The sequence below is a fragment of the Pagrus major genome, chromosome 15 (assembly GCF_040436345.1).
Source record: "Pagrus major chromosome 15, Pma_NU_1.0".
In the NCBI taxonomy this organism is placed as follows: Eukaryota; Metazoa; Chordata; class Actinopteri; order Spariformes; family Sparidae; genus Pagrus; species Pagrus major.
In genome coordinates, this window is record NC_133229.1 from 31,733,768 (window position 1) to 31,751,347 (window position 17,580).

General features: G+C 46.7%; 1 protein-coding gene across 4 annotated transcripts in view; it reads right to left on the reverse strand.

The window, feature by feature from the left end:
• LOC141009126 (ubiquitin carboxyl-terminal hydrolase 54-like) overlaps positions 1–13,847 on the reverse strand; it is a 52,297-nt gene extending 38,450 nt beyond the window's left edge. For all 4 annotated transcript variants that reach the window (XM_073481560.1, XM_073481559.1, XM_073481558.1 and 1 more), the window contains exon 1: positions 13,762–13,847. The gene's annotated coding sequence lies outside the window, so the exon portion shown is untranslated. The remainder of the gene's footprint in view (positions 1–13,761) is intronic.
• Between the last annotated feature and the right edge of the window lie 3,733 nt (positions 13,848–17,580).

Genomic DNA, 17,580 nt, shown 5'->3' on the forward strand with positions numbered 1-17,580 from the left:
ATGAAGATCACAAACAGGATCAGAGACAAGGGGCAGCCCTGGCGGAGTCCAACACCCACTGGAAACGTATTCGACTTTGTGCCGAGTATACGGACACAACTCTCACTTTGGTCGTACAAGGACCGGATAGCTTGTACCAACAGCCCCGGTACCCTATACTCCCTCAGTACCCCCCACAGTACTCCCCATGGAACCCGGTCATAGGCCTTCTCCAAGTCTACAAAACACATGAAGACTGGATGGGCAAACTCCAGTGACCGTCACACAGACTCTGCCTCAGTTACAGAGGACGTGTTAGCCGGGTTCAGGAGGTCCTCAAAGTGTTCTTTCCACCGCCCGCAGGCCTGGGCTGAGGCCCGCTTCCCTTTTCTGAGTCGCCGGATGGTTTGCCAGAACTTCCTTGAGGCCGACCGAAAGTCCTTCTCCATAGCCTCACCGAACTCCTCCCACACCTGGGTTTTTGCTTCAGCGACCACTGAAGCTGCAGCCCTCCTGGCCTCCCGGTACCAGTCTGCTGTTTCAGGAGACCCCTGGGCCAGCCAAGCCCGAAAGGCCTCCTTCTTCAGCTTGGCAGCTTCCTTCACCGCCGGTGTCCACCAACGGATCCTTGGGTCGCCGCCCCGACTGGCACCGATGACCATCTGACCAAAGCTCTTAGTGGCCGCCTCTACAATGGAGGCTCTGAACATGGTCCACTCAGATTTCCATGTCCCCAGTCTCCCCCGGGATGAGCGAAAAGTTCGGAGGTGGGAGTTGAAGACCCGACGGACCAGGGCCTCCGCCAGATGTTCCCAGTTCACCCTCACTACTCGTTTGGGTTTCCCAGGTCTGTCCGGCAGCCTCCCCTGCCACCTGATCCAACTCACCACCAGGTGGTAATCAGTTGACAGCTCTGCTCCTCTCTTCACCCGAGTATCCAAGACATACGGCCGCAGGTCCGACGATACGACCACAAAGTCTATCATCGACCTTTGGCCTAAGGTGGCCTGGTACCAGGTACACTTATGAGCCACCCTATGCTCGAACATGGTGTTCGTTATGGCCAATCCATGACTAGCACAGAAGTACAATAACAAAACCCCATTCGGGTTCAGATCGGGCAGGCCGTTCTTCCCAATCACCCCCCTCCAAGTGTCCCCATCGTCACCCACGTGAGCGTTAAAGTCCCCCAGAAGAACTATGGAGTCCCCAGTCGGAGCCCCCTCCAGGGACTCCAAGAAGGCCGGGTATTCTGAGCTGCTGTCCGGTGCATACGCACAAACAACAGTCAGAGCCTTCCCCCCAGCGACCTGCAGTCGCATGGAGGCGACCCTCTCGTCCCTCGGGGAGAACTCCAACACAGCAGCGCTCAGCCAGGGGCTTGTGAGTATCCCCACACCCGCCCGGCACCTCTCACCCTGGGCAACTTCAGAAAAGGAGAGAGTCCAGAGTAAACCGCACTTAAGAACAGAACTGGAGTAAATCGCACTTTGGTTCATTTCATCACTGGATCTAAATCTTTACTGTAAATGAATATCAGTCCAAATATCAGTTTTCAGTCTTGTTGATTTCTAGGATCAGTGGACCTCCAACCAGAACCTCCTTGACGCCTCAGTAAGAAGCAACAACATGCAGTGAAGTCACAGAGTGGTGCTGCTGCTGACACAAAGGTGTCAGGTGTGGGTTTGTTTACGATTCACTCCAGCAGCTTCGCTCCAGCAGCTTCGCTCCAGTGAAAATAAGTATTTCACATTAAAATCTTACCAGAGGCTCAAAGCACATCATCCACCCATCACAGCTCTGTTAGACTTTCTATCTGAAACATCTGCCTGAAGTGTTGAGCTTCACTGGCGCACAAAGGCGACGGTAAAAACAATAATCTAAGTTGAAACTACTGAGAGGTGATCAGACTACAGGTCAACTGATGTGGATTTATCAGGGCCAATACAGATTATTAGACTGAAAACTGATTTTCACTTACAGTAAAAATTCAACTCAACTAAAGCATTATAACCACCAGTGATGAAATAAACCTAAATACAATTTTCAGGTACTTGAGTATTTACATTTTCTGCTACTTTATACTTCCTCTCCACTACAGTTAGATACATTTAGTAACTAGTTACTTTGCAGATTCAGATTACTCAGTGTTTATAGGCTGTTAATTGTGACGTGTAACCAATCAGATGTTGTTGTGAGCGGGACACTGTGTGAAAGAAACCTGCATCAGAGCCAAAGTAGCACATTTTTAAAAGAGTTTAATTTATTAACAATCTGACAGAAAAATCACAGATAGTCAGAAAAAAGCTGAATATGGGCCTGATAATCAGATGAACATGTTTTGTGATGATGATGGAAGAACATTAATGACTAGTGTTGTCCCGACACCTTAAAAAAAAATGTAAAAAATAAATACATCCATCATCCATCTCCAGTACCATGGGGAAACTGCCACTACAGAGGGAGCAACATTTCAGGTTTTTATGAAAAGATAAATATTAGCAGGTCTGTGTTTGTGTGATATTTACTTCTGGAGGAGATGACAGCATGTGGACAGAGAACAATGAAAACACAGATAGTAATGGTTTTAATCCATGTTTCTGACAACACTATATGTGACTGCTTCTTTCTGACGGCTGATGAAAGTTGTGTAACTGTAAAAGTTAGGAGAGAAGAAGAAAAACAGGAAATGAAAATTGCAGAGAGCCTGTTGAGTGAAACCCGACATTACTGAGTAACCAGCAGGAGCCGTAATAACTGGATTTAAGACCTTTAAATCTCCTCCAAGATGTTATGTTGAGATAATTTCAGGCTTCTGCAGACGCAGGAATGACTCAAGGAAACCCTCCCATTCTTCACACTGAGCTCTCTGTCTCACAGGTTTAAGTCCTGACTGTAACTCAGGATTATTTTTTATGATTAATCAAATAATAAAAAAAACAAAATTATAAAAAACAACAACAACACGGAGACAGAAAGAGGAGCTACAAAGGAATAATCTGTCAGACACAAACCAAAAGATTCAGACTAAATAAAAAGATACTTCAGCTTCTGTATGTGTGAGGGGCGTGTCACCACACACACACACACACACACACACGAAACTTGACCTTTGACCTTTCCTCAAGCTGCTTCACACCTGAAAACAACCATCTGACATGTCACAACTCCCATGATGCTCAGCAGCTCTTCAGAACAAACAGTCAAGAGACAGAAACAAAGACATTTTGTCTCATTTTAGCTCCACGATAAATAAATAAGGACGTTCATAAATGAATCAACAGACTTCACAAGCGACTGACACAGAGACGGGAGAGTGTGTGTGTGTGTGTGTGTGTGTGTGTGTGTGTGTGTGTGTGTGTGTGTGTGTGTGTGTGTGTGTGTGTGTGTGTGATGTAGCAGTGAGAGGTAAACCACCGGTCAGAGCTGAGGGAGGTGAGGAGGATTAGCCCGATCAGACTGTCTGCACAGGATTACACTGTCTATGTATGTGTGTGTGTGTGTGTGTCTGTGTGTGTGTGTGTGTGTGTCTGTGTGTGTGTGTGTGTGTGTGTGTGTGGAGGAGGTAAACACCACGCTGCTCTCAGAGAGGCGTCGTCCTCCTCTGATCTGTGATCGCTCTGGTTTCCACTTCTAAATGGGTTCAGCTTGTTTGTTTGTTTATTCATTCTCTGTGAGGCAGCGACGACAACAACAACCACAAACAACAACAAAAACCACAAACAAAAACAACAACCACCACAAACAACAACCACAATTTCCTCCAATAAATTAAGACACTTTTTGTTCATGATCAATCGATCAATCAATAATCCAATCAAACAGCATTAAAGGTCCAGTATGTAGGATTCAGTGACATCTAGTGGTGAAGTTGCAGACTGCAACAAAACAAACAGTCCTCACCTCACCCTCCTCTACAGTGACACTAGAAATGTTAACGCTGGTGTTTGGTTTGTCTGCTCTGGGCTACTGTAGAAACATGGCGGTGCAACATGGAGGACAACCTGCAAAAACCAGCAAGAACAATGTTACATTAGCTAGCTAGCTTGTTAGCTACCGAGATAGCAAAGCAGCAGTTAAATGCCTGATGACGTCGAGTCTGAAGATGTGTTCGCTCTCTGTAAGTGTTTCCGCCATCTGTAACGTCCGTCACATCTGTGACATCTGTAACGTCCGTCACATCTGTAACATCTGTAACGTCCGTCACATCTGTGACATCCACATAAAAATTAGGTTTTAGAGTTTGAGACTTCCTGGAAAATCATTAAAACGGTTGATGACTCATCCTGTACTTGGGGTTGCATATTAGTTATTTGTTCAATAAAGACTTTTATTTAATGGGTGGGTCGTCAATACTGCCTTTAAATTTGATGATTGAAATTGAAAGCTCATTTTGGTTTAATCAGAAACTCAACGAGACGTTTCAAATGTTCTGATTCTTCTAAAACCTTCAAAATAAGAAAAATCCTAACAAATGGTAACGTCACCTGGAATTAGTTATGTTTGCCATTTTTGCTATAAAAGTTACTTAAACAATGAATCGATTATCTAAAATAGTTTCCTGTAGATTGACTGATCCATGTATTGATTAATCATCACAGCTCCACTCAGTATTAGAGCCTGACTGATGTATGTGTTGGCTGATATGAAAACTCTTTTTAAAATGATTATAATGCAGAAAAAAAGATGCTTGAGATCATTTAATTAATCATTAAGTACTAGAGGTCGATCAATATGATTTTTCAGGGCCAACAGCGATTATTAATAATCTAGGAGACTGATAGCGAACTGATTTACACTCAGAGGAAAAATACAAATCTTAGTCTCTCAGTTGAGGATAACCAGCGATGGAATGTAACTAACTACAATGTAATACTTTAGTACTGTACTTTACTCGAGTATTTCCATGTTCCGCTCCGTCGCACTTCCTATCCTCGACATTTACTTGATAACTTTAGTTCCCATTTACTTTGCAGATGGAGATGATTCAGTGCTGATCAGCTGTTTACTGGTGATGTCAGATAGTGTTGCTGATACTGACTGACGGGGAGAAGACTCGGCATCAGAGCCAAAGTACTGCACTTTAAATGTATTGATTTTATCAGCAATCAGATACAGAAACACTGATAGATACTGATTATTGGAAAAATGCTGAAGGTGTCCCTGATAATCAGCCAATCACTCTAATACCCAGTAAGTCCAGTGAGTCTCAGTGCACTCAGGTCATTTTAGACATTTGAGTGATCGATTGCAAAATAAAATACATTGATATAACGTAAGTATGGATGGAGCTGTGAGTCAGTGCTGACTGGTTGATTAACTCTAATGTCCTCAGACTCAGACTGACGGTTAGTTGTTACACATCTGCAGTCAGCTGATGGACACACAGCTCTGACAGCATCACGCTGCAGAGACACAACAGCTGACTGTGAACTGACAGGAAACGTCTTCACTGTCACACACAGGACTTCAACCTGCTCCCAACACACACGCAGGAGAGGGACCCAGGTGAGTGTGTGTACCTGGACTGCAAACAAACCAATCAGAGAGGCTGGATTAGTTCAGCTGGTTAGAGGTCATTTCCTCTCCTGGTGAGCACCAAGGATGATTTGGTGTAAAATTGGTTATATAACAAAACGCCAGTCTGTCGCAGAGGACACACACACACACACACACACAGCTATAATCACCTCTAATTCTCTGAGCTGGCTCAGTGCCGGCTCCACGCAGCCAGTCTGTATAGCTGCCAGGAGACTGGAGACTACTGGGAACACTGGGATGAAGCCAGCAGGGACAGAGACATGGAGGAGCAGACAGACAGACACTGATCTGTCTGACCTGTCAGGTGAGTTCACAGCCAGCAGACTTCATTCACTTTCTGACTCCTTTTCACTGACTGCTGTTCAGACTCAGTGTTTGATCAGCCGTCAGGTGTGAATGAACAGTTCAGGTGAATGTCTGTAACAATCTCCTGATGAAGGCAGCTTACACTGCTTTCATCTCTCCAACAGTCTGAAACACAACAATTATTAATATTCTGTCACAGAAGACAAAGAAAAGCAGCAAATGTTCACGACTGAGGTCAGTCCGATGACTGAGGTCAGTCCGATGACTGAGGTCAGTCCGATGACTGAGGTCAGTGCGACATCAGTCCGATGTCAGTCCGACGACTGAGGTCAGTCCAACGTCAGTCCATCGTCAGTGCGACGACTGAGGTCAGTGCGACATCAGTCCGATGTCAGTCCGACGACTGAGGTCAGTGCGACGTCAGTCCGACGACTGAGGTCAGTCCAACGTCAGTCCATCGTCAGTGCGATGACTGAGGTCAGTGCGATGACTGAGGTCAGTGCGACATCAGTCCGATGTCAGTCCGACGACTGAGGTCAGTGCGACGTCAGTCCGACGACTGAGGTCAGTCCAACGTCAGTCCATCGTCAGTGCGACGTCAGTCCGACGACTGAGGTCAGTCCGACGACTGAGGTCAGTGCGACATCAGTGCGACGACTGAGGTCAGTCCAACGTCAGTCCATCGTCAGTGCGACGACTGAGGTTAGTGCGACGACTGAGGTCAGTCCAACGTCAGTCCATCATCAGTGCGACGACTGAGGTTAGTGCGACGACTGAGGTCAGTCCGACGTCAGTGCGACGACTGAGGTCAGTCCGACGTCAGTGCGACGACTGAGGTCAGTCCGACGTCAGTGCGACGACTGAGGTCAGTCCGACGTCAGTCCGACGACTGAGGTCAGTCCGACGTCAGTCCGACGACTGAGGTCAGTCCGACGTCAGTCCGACGACTGAGGTCAGTGCGACGTCAGTCCGATGACTGAGGTCAGTCCGACGTCAGTGCGACGACTGAGGTTAGTGCGACGACTGAGGTCAGTCCAACGTCAGTCCATCGTCAGTGCGACGACTGAGGTTAGTGCGACGACTGAGGTCAGTCCAACGTCAGTCCATCGTCAGTGCGACGACTGAGGTTAGTGCGACGACTGAGGTCAGTCCAACGTCAGTCCATCGTCAGTGCGACGACTGAGGTTAGTGCGACGACTGAGGTCAGTGCGACGACTGAGGTCAGTGCGACGTCAGTCTGACGACTGAGGTCAGTGCGACGACTGAGGCCAGTCTGACGTCAGTGCGACGACTGAGGTCAGTCCAATGTCAGTCCAACGTCAGAGGTCAGTCCAACGTCAGAAGTCAGTCCGACGACTGAGGTCAGTCCAATGTCAGTCCAACGTCAGAGGTCAGTCCAACGTCAGAGGTCAGTCCAACGTCAGAGGTCAGTGCGACGACTGAGGTCAGTCCGACGTCAGTCCGACGACTAAGGTCAGTGCGACGTCAGAGGTCAGTGCGACGTATTCAGGTGCCAGCCCAGCTTTGGTCGTAATTTCGTTTCGACTCACGACATGCTGCTGATAAAACCTTCGTTTTCTTCTTAGTATGACTTTTTAGTGGACTTTGTGTGGTGGTGGGTCGCTTGCTGGCCATAGCAGAATCCATTACTACCCAAACACTAGTTTGGGTCCACCGCGCTCGTCTTCTTCCCATATCCAAGGACGCGCATTCAGCGTCATTGGATGTCACGTCCGCAGGACTGCGCGGGAAATTCGGACCATGAATTGCAGTACATTATGCAGCACACAGCCTGTTCAAGGCAATGGAGAGATACGTGGGTGGGCTCATTCTTTTTGGTTTTGAACGCTTCATCACCCATTAGCATTAAAAAAACTTAAAATGCATGTTTATTTTTTCACAAATCCTGCCCCATGTCCCTTTAAATCTGTGCATCTCGTTTCCTTCTGTGAAACTCTGGAGAGAATCACTGAGTCAAATATTTTCTAAGACGCATTCTGGGCGCAGGAACTGACGCTGTGGTGCTGCTGACCTCGTTGGCAGCCGGTCTGGGGGAAGATTTGGGGCCTAATGACTAAAAGGAGAGCTCATGAATATACAGCCGTCCTTCAGAGCTGCAACGGCACCAAAATAACTCACAGAATTTGGGAATGTGGAGCACTTCAATCACTTAATTCCACCCAGTGAAAGGAGGAATTAGCTTCTTGTCGTCTCCCTCTGAGACTCTCAGATGAGTCGACGTCGCTGCACGGCTTCAGTCAAGGACACTTCAGCTCCAGTCTGAACTCAAAGCTGCGACTGCTGCACGTTAACATACAGGCTGGTGTTTTACAGCAGCGACAGGATGGAGTCAGGCAGAGAAAACCTTCTGATGGAGCAAATCAAAGTGAGGAAAACATCTCAAACTGCAGCTAAACTCACATCATCAACTCACTGCAGGTAGAAACTGACTCTCAGCATCACAAACAAACATCTGGCAGGTTGTTCTTCAGAAAATGAGCCAAAAATGAAGAACCAGCAAATGTTTGGCAAAATCAGTTCTGCTGAAGATACTTAATTTTTATCCTGATATGATAACAGAACTGTCAGAACTTCTCCAGTATGGATTCATTAAATCTCACAAACTTGATTTCACCTCAGCTGGACATCAAATTCATTTTCAAGGATTTCCAGGCAACAGTTACGTGAAACTCTGATGTAAACCCTGATCTGTGTGAATGCCTGGAGCTGTTAGCGCCCTCAGCCTGGAGCTGTTAGCTCCCTCAGCCTGGAGCCGTTAGCTCCCTCAGCCTGGAGCCGTTAGCTCCCTCAGCCTGGAGCCAACAGCTCCCTCAGCCTGGAGCCAACAGCTCCCTCAGCCTGGAGCCAACAGCTCCCTCAGCCTGGGGCTGTTAGCTCCCTCAGCCTGGAGCCAACAGCTCCCTCAGCCTGGAGCCAACAGCTCCCTCAGCCTGGGGCTGTTAGCTCCCTCAGCCTGGAGCTGTTAGCTCCCTCAGCCTGGAGCCAACAGATCCCTCAGCCTGGAGCCAACAGCTCCCTCAGCCTGGAGCCGTTAGCTCCCTCAGCCTGGAGCCGTTAGCTCCCTCAGCCTGGAGCCGTTAGCTCCCTCAGCCTGGAGCCAACAGCTCCCTCAGCCTGGAGCCGTTAGCTCCCTCAGCCTGGAGCCGTTAGCTCCCTCAGCCTGGAGCCGTTAGCTCCCTCAGCCTGGAGCCGTTAGCTCCCTCAGCCTGGAGCCGTTAGCTCCCTCAGCCTGGAGCCGTTAGCTCCCTCAGCCTGGAGCCGTTAGCTCCCTCAGCCTGGAGCCGTTAGCTCCCTCAGCCTGGAGCCGTTAGCTCCCTCAGCCTGGAGCCGTTAGCTCCCTCAGCCTGGAGCCAACAGCTCCCTCAGCCTGGAGCCAACAGCTCCCTCAGCCTGGAGCCAACAGCTCCCTCAGCCTGGAGCCAACAGCTCCCTCAGCCTGGAGCCAACAGCTCCCTCAGCCTGGAGCTAACAGCTCCCTCAGCCTGGAGCTGTTAGCTCCCTCAGCCTGGAGCTAACAGCTCCCTCAGCCTGGAGCTAACAGCTCCCTCAGCCTGGAGCTAACAGCTCCCTCAGCCTGGAGCTAACAGCGCCCTCAGCCTGGAGCTAACAGCGCCCTCAGCCTGGAGCTAACAGCGCCCTCAGCCTGGAGCTGTTAGCGCCCTCAGCCTGGAGCTGTTAGCGCCCTCAGCCTGGAGCTGTTAGCGCCCTCAGCCTGGAGCTGTTAGCTCCCTCAGCCTGGAGCCGACAGCTCCCTCAGCCTGGAGCCAACAGCCCCCTCAGCCTGGAGCCAACAGCTCCCTCAGCCTGGAGCCAACAGCCCCCTCAGCCTGGAGCCAACAGCTCCCTCAGCCTGGAGCCAACAGCCCCCTCAGCCTGGAGCCAACAGCTCCCTCAGCCTGGAGCTGTTAGCGCCCTCAGCCTGGAGCCGTTAGCGCCCTCAGCCTGGAGCCGTTAGCGCCCTCAGCCTGGAGCCGTTAGCGCCCTCAGCCTGGAGCTGTTAGCGCCCTCAGCCTGGAGCTGTTAGCGCCCTCAGCCTGGAGCTGTTAGCGCCCTCAGCCTGGAGCCAACAGCTCCCTCAGCCTGGAGCCAACAGCTCCCTCAGCCTGGGGCTATGACGTCATATGAAACTGAAACATGGCGGACGACAGTAAACATGGGGTAACGTGTATTTGTGAAACATATTTCATGCCGTACATGATCCGGTTCCTTTACTCTTCATTGTCACTTAAATACCAGAAACAGCCGTCAACGTGTCGTTTAAATGCTCTAAGCCTGCCTTTCTCAAACTATAGTACGGGCTCCCTCTAGTGGTACGCGGAGGAATCTGTGAAATAGCCTGCTTTTAAAAAAATTAAATAAAAAAAATATTTAAAAAAATTGAATAAAATATAATCCAAAAACGTATACTATCAAAATACTATGACAAATGAAATGAAAACACTGTAACCATGAGATAAATCAAAATGGGTTTAAAATAAGTTTAGCCTTAACTGTATTTTTTTTTGTTCGATACACCGGTCAGCCTGCTACGTAGTCGGGTTGTGGTGGGCGTGCCAAGCCGTTACAGGGTGAAGAAAAAGATTGTAAGCGGAGGAAACTAAAAAGAGTTAACAACAATGCAGTTGTGGCTCCAAACAGGATCTCTTCTGAAGAGTAGTCTGGATCAGGAGGATAATAATGTTACGGCAGTGGATGACAGTAATCACAGCAGCATCCCTGAAGTATTCACAGCACCAACAAGCTGCAATCAGCAAAAAACTGTCAGAAAATATGACGCCGTTACATTAAATTTGGATTCAGAACTGAAGCCGTCCAAGTCCACCATTCAATCTTGTGTTACACCCGTAACTAAGGCACAGGAAGCCTCGTATCATGCCAGTCTCCGCATAGCACAAGCCGGTAAGCATGCGTGCGTGCGTGCGTGCGTGCGGGTGTGTGTATTTGAATGAAATGTGACTTTACAGGGACTTACAGTTGTTATTGTTAATGTCCTCACTCGCTGTGTGTGCGTACTGTGTGTGTGAGGGGTTGCCCCTGCATTATAGTTGTGTGAAAGAGTTTAATATGGCGTGATATTTGTGCCACATTTGTGAAGGAACAATGAGAGCTGGGAGCAAACAAAAACATATTTTGTGCTCAATAAATGTATTTGCATGTTGCTTTTATCTATTTTGACGCACAATAATAACCTCTGCACTCTCAAACTCTTGCTGGCTACATGCAAATACATTTATTGAGCACAACATATATTTTTGTTTGCTCAAATTAAATTATGTTTTGCTCGAGCATAATTTCTCTTCAAAATATAATTTATGTGCTTGCAAGATATTTTTCTGTGCTCAAAATCTCCCATTGTTCCTTCACGAATGTGGCACAAATATCATGCCATAGTTTAAGTGCCAGTTCTAGTGCTACTCCTCTGCACAGTGCGATTGTGGCTGACAAGTCAACAATAAGTAATATTCCTATTGGGAATAACTTTGACTTCTGTTTGAACTACATTTAGCTAATTAGGGTTGCCTAATTCTACCACTGTATTTTTACATGGGTCATAATGGTGGTACTTGGAGAGCCGGATATTTTCTGAGGTGGTACAGGGTGTAAAAAGTTTGAGAACCACTGGTCTAAGCGATAAAATGCTAAACGTCGTCCATGTTGCTCCGACAGCCCGACCCGATGTGACGTGAACACACCAAACTCTGGAAGTGGGACCATGTGAGGACCATGTGAGGACCATGTGACTGCAGCATCGGAGCGCTGTGAAAAACACTGAACTTTGATTAATGACATCAATCAAATTTCACCACAGCTTCACTCTGTTTATGTAGATTTTAATCAGACGACGTCACAATCATTAAATAATATATAATAACAATAATTTGTTCAGCAGCTGTGTGTAGACTGCTGTCAACAGGAGTGTTTGAGGATCAGCTGTCTGACAACACAATCACATACAAATATCAAGAAAAACAATCTGATTTTTCTGTCAGATTGTAAAATAAGCTAATTAAAAATGTGCTGACTCAGCATCCTCTCACACAATGTCCCTCCCACAACTCGTCACAAGTAACAGCCTGTGAACATTAAGATTATCTGAACCTGCAAAGTAACTAGTAACTTTTTATTTATGTTACTTATTCAAGGGTTAGGTTACCTCAAAGGTGGGTTCAGTCCATCACTGTTATTTTAACTGCAAATGAATATCAGTTTCAAATATCGGTTATTGTTTTATTATTTATTCTCATCATCCAGTATCGATATCAGCCCTCAAACAGCCACATCGGTCGACTACATGTTGACTTCAGCTGCATTAAAACACAGTGATGGATCACAGAGAGACTGAACAGAGGTTCAACCAGCTGACCACGAAGGTTTAACTCATATTAAAGTTCATTTTCAACAAATATAGTTTTATTATCAGTTAATCAGCCAAACTTCACCTGAGCTTCCAGCGACATGGAGATGAGGACTGAATCTTCTATTTGTGTGAACTGTTCACAACAATTTCTCTAAATTCTACAGACATTCAGAACCAACAGATGATCCAACGAGAACCCATTTAAATGCAAAGACTCTGGATGTTTCATGCAGATCACATATTGATACAAGGCGTGAATGAAACATGATGCTAATCGTTGTCACACAGTTTTAAAGCTACTTCAAAACCCCCTAAAACTCTCCGACTTGTTGCAGTCTGCAGCAGCTGAGCCGTCCCGGTGTCTCTCCTCCATCACCTCCCCTGTTGTGAAGGCATTGTTCTAATTTTCAGTCTCCACATTCCACCAGTTGAGTGAATAAACAGTAAATCATGCAGACTGGGAGGAGCTCCTCCTCCTGTTCTTTCAACACATTATTTTCCCATGAACACAGCTGAATAATGAACCTTTAATTTAAAGCTCTGCGGCTGCTCTCACACTGAACAGCTCTACATTCCTGCACAACACTGGACTCCACTGCACCGCAGCGCTCCTGCAAAACTTCCCAGAGAAGTGATGCATCACTGTGATGAAGCACAAACACAAAGATAACTCATGTGAGACATTACAGCTAACAGTGATCAGTGTGAACCTGCAGCCTGCAGCCTGCAGCCTCTGAGGGAACCACTGAGCTGAGTCGGTTCTTTAAGGTGAAAGTGGATTTTTATTGGGTTACTTGAGCAACCAAAAAACAAAGAGTTACCTAAAAGCCGATTTCATCGCGCCTTGCCCGGTTATACGTCCTCATTCTGCCACCACACCAAATCCCGTTAACAAATTTAACACTTTAAAGTTCCTTAGCATACATGCCGACTTAGACTCACAGAAGAATATTTATTAGTTACTTTTTCAAAACTACAAGAACCGCTCGTCACATCGGCACCAGTTAAATCCAGCGCACAGCACGCGTTCAACAAGAAAATACGTCACTTTAAAAGCTGGAGCGGTCCCGTTGTTTCTCCCTCCCAGCCGGTGCCGAGGACCACCAGGTGCACATGATGCCCGCCGAGGTCACCGCAGCCCCGGCCGGTCCAGAGCGCACGAGGCCGCCCTGCCCTGTGTTCTGGCCGTTGGCTGCCATGAAACGTAGCTGTTAAAAGGCTGGTTTTTTGAACGGAGTCTGGCGCAGTGAGAAAACGCACCGGGGCTACATTACATCACTTCCAGCAAACTTCACGGAGAACAATGAGGCAGAGCGGCACCACCGACCGGGTCTCACCGAACACTGTCCGCTGTGGCTCAGAGAGAGGCACGAAAACACCGAATCCGTCCGGATGTGTGCAGCCCGTTAGCGTGTCGGACACTCCGGAGCCTGTTGGTGACCGGTACCGAGCAGCGCAGTGTTAGCCGCCGCCGCCGGCTGCTGATCAGACCCGCCGACCTCCTCACAGCACACACGGTACCGGTACCGGTACAGGGACGGTAGACGGCGGCTCACCTGTGTACCAGAAGCCGGAGGAGAAGCAGGGATCCCGGCTGACCTGGAGCCGGTTCGGCTGAGCAGCTCCGGAGCAGAGAAGCAGAGAAGCGGCGGTACTGAGTTTAAGCGGCAGAGCGGAGGGGGCGGAGCCAATACCTGCGGCACGGCGCGCGACCGCGAGCGAGCGTGCGTGCGTGCGTGCGTGCGTGTACATTTTTACATTAAGACACATTAATGTGGTGAAATATTAAATAATAATCAATAATAATAATAATAATAATAATAATAATAAATATTAAATAATCAATAATAAATAATAATAATAATAATAATAATAATAATAATAATAATAAATAATAATAATAATAAATATTAAATAATAAATAATAAATAATAAATAATAATAATAATATTAAATATTAAATAATTATAAATAATAATAATAATAATAATAATAATAATAATAATAATAATAAATAATAATAATATTAAATAATAATTATAATACTAATAATAAATATTAAATAATAATAATATTGTGCTTATAAATTAATCTATGTTCATAAAGTAACTGTTGCACTTTTACTTTCTTCCATGTGACTTGTTTTAGATCCAACTGTAAAACATGTTCATCCTGTAAATGTCTGTCTAGTGATAATCAGTCCGTCCTGATAGAAAAACGACCGTATAGATATCGACTGATAGTAAAGTGTGAATGTAAAAGTACATGAACAACACTAATTACATTATGTGGTTAATCATGTAAAATTATAAATCGAAATCCATTAAAAACAGCTCTAAAACTGCTTTATTAAGCATGTTAAAGGGGCATCCAGACCAATATATTTTCTTGTTTGGTGTGAACGGACCATAATGTGCATGATAACAGTGTTTGCCTGTTTTTAAAGGTTCTTATACATGTAAATATCATTAATTAAACAGTAAAGGCTAAAACCTAATTTATTTATGAAAAATGATTGTTTTTACCGGAAAGTTATTTTATGTTATTTTACAATATTGTTGGCGTTCCCTGCAGCCACAATATATTTCTTACAGTGTAGGGACACATCCTGACACACCAGGCCGATGGCGAGCCCCCCGGAGGAGCACCAGGCCGACGGCGAGCCCCCCGGAGGAGCACCAGGCCGACGGCGAGCCCCCCGGAGGAGCACCAGGCCAACGGCGAGCCCCCCGGAGGAGCACCAGGCCGACGGCGAGCCCCCCGGAGGAGCACCAGGCCGACGGCGAGCCCCCCGCAGGAGCACCAGGCCGACGGCGAGCCCCCCGCAGGAGCACCAGGCCGACGGCGAGCCCCCCGCAGGAGCACCAGGCCGACGGCGAGTTCAGCAGTGAATCCAGTGTTTACAGTCAAACTTAATTTAAGAGACTCTAGTTGATATAATGTGTTTACATGGACGACCGTTATATAATTTGACAGGTTACTTTTACAGATACATGAAATTATAATGACTTCATGAAGTCACTGGATTCTCATCACATTTAGATAAAATTCATAACAAAATGACTGGAGTCTGGTGTGGAAACAAAGACACTGAAGAGTTAAAGCTGTGGGCTGAAGTTGTACTGTGTGTTATTGATCAGAGTATTGATCACATTGTAAACACAGGAGGACATGTCAGGATCAATACATGACAGCCTCACAGCCCAAACCACAGGACTCGTGTTTATAATCAACATGTTCGTTATAATAAAGCTCTGACTCATAAACACAGCAAGTCGTTATACAAGTTAACTATTCATTAACTAGCTTTACTGAATCACATCAATGTTTTAATCTCACTGATGATCTGCTGCTGTCAGCCTGGATGTGTTCATGTGTCCATGTGTCCATGTGTTCATGTGTCCATGTGTCCATGTGTTCATGTGTCCATGTGTCCATGTGTGTCCATATGTCCATGTGTCCATGTGTCCATGTGTGTCCATGTGTGTTCATGTGTCCATGTGTCCATGTGTTCATGTGTCCATGTGTCCATGTGTTCATGTGTGTCCATGTGTGTCCATGTGTCCATGTGTGTTCATGTGTGTCCATGTGTCCATGTGTGTCCATGTGTTCATGTGTGTCCATGTGTGTCCATGTGTCCATATGTCCATGTGTCCATGTGTGTCCATGTGTTCATGTGTCCATGTGTCCATGTGTGTCCATGTGTCCATGTGTGTCCATGTGTTCATGTGTGTCCATGTGTCCATATGTCCATGTGTTCATGTGTCCATGTGTCCATGTGTGTCCATGTGTGTCCATGTGTCCATGTGTGTCCATGTGTTCATGTGTGTCCATGTGTGTCCATGTGTCCATATGTCCATGTGTTCATGTGTCCATGTTTCCATGTGTGTCCATGTGTGTCCATGTGTCCATGTGTTCATGTGTCCATGTGTGTCCATGTGTCCATGTGTTCATGTGTGTCCATGTGTCCATGTGTCCATGTGTTCATGTGTCCATGTGTTCATGTGTGTCCATGTGTCCATGTGTTCATGTGTCCATGTGTGTCCATGTGTGTCCATATGTCCATGTGTTCATGTGTCCATGTGTCCATGTGTGTCCATGTGTCCATGTGTTCATGTGTCCATGTGTGTCCATGTGTCCATGTGTCCATGTGTTCATGTGTCCATGTGTGTCCATGTGTGTCCATGTGTCCATGTGTCCATGTGTTCATGTGTTCATGTGTCCATGTGTCCATGTGTTCATGTGTTCATGTGTGTCCATGTGTCCATTTGTCCATGTGTGTCCATGTGTATCCATGTGTCCATGTGTTCATGTGTCCATGTGTGTCCATGTGTTCATGTGTGTCCATGTGTGTCCATGTGTCCATGTGTCCATGTGTGTCCATGTGTGTCCATGTGTCCATGTGTTCATGTGTCCATGTGTGTCCATGTGTCCATGTGTTCATGTGTCCATGTGTGTCCATGTGTGTCCATGTGTCCATGTGTTCATGTGTCCATGTGTTCATGTGTTCATGTGTCCATGTGTCCATGTGTGTCCATGTGTCCATTTGTCCATGTGTGTCCATGTGTATCCATGTGTCCATGTGTCCATGTGTTCATGTGTGTCCATGTGTGTCCATGTGTCCATGTGTCCATGTGTGTCCATGTGTCCATGTGTTCATGTGTGTCCATGTGTGTCCATGTGTCCATGTGTCCATGTGTGTCCATGTGTTCATGTGTCCATGTGTGTCCATGTGTGTCCATGTGTTCATGTGTGTCCATGTGTGTCCATGTGTGTCCATGTGTCCATGTGTGTCCATGTGTCCATGTGTCCATGTGTGTCCATATGTCCATGTGTCCATGTGTGTCCATGTGTCCATGTGTCCATGTGTGTCCATGTGTGTCCATGTGTCCATATGTCCATGTGTCCATGTGTCCATGTGTGTCCATATGTCCATGTGTGTTCATGTGTGTTCATGTGTGTCCATGTGTGTCCATGTGTGTCCATATGTCCATGTGTGTGTTCATGTGTGTTCATGTGTGTCCATGTGTGTCCATATGTCCATGTGTCCATGTGTGTCCATGTGTCCATGTGTCCATGTGTGTCCATGTGTTCATGTGTCCATGTGTCCATGTGTGTCCATGTGTGTCCATGTGTTCATGTGTGTCCATGTGTCCATGTGTGTCCATGTGTCCATGTGTGTCCATGTGTTCATGTGTGTCCATGTGTGTCCATGTGTCCATGTGTCCATGTGTGTCCATGTGTTCATGTGTGTCCATGTGTGTCCATGTGTGTCCATGTGTCCATGTGTGTCCATATGTCCATGTGTCCATGTGTGTCCATGTGTTCATGTGTGTCCATGTGTCCATGTGTGTCCATGTGTGTCCATGTGTCCA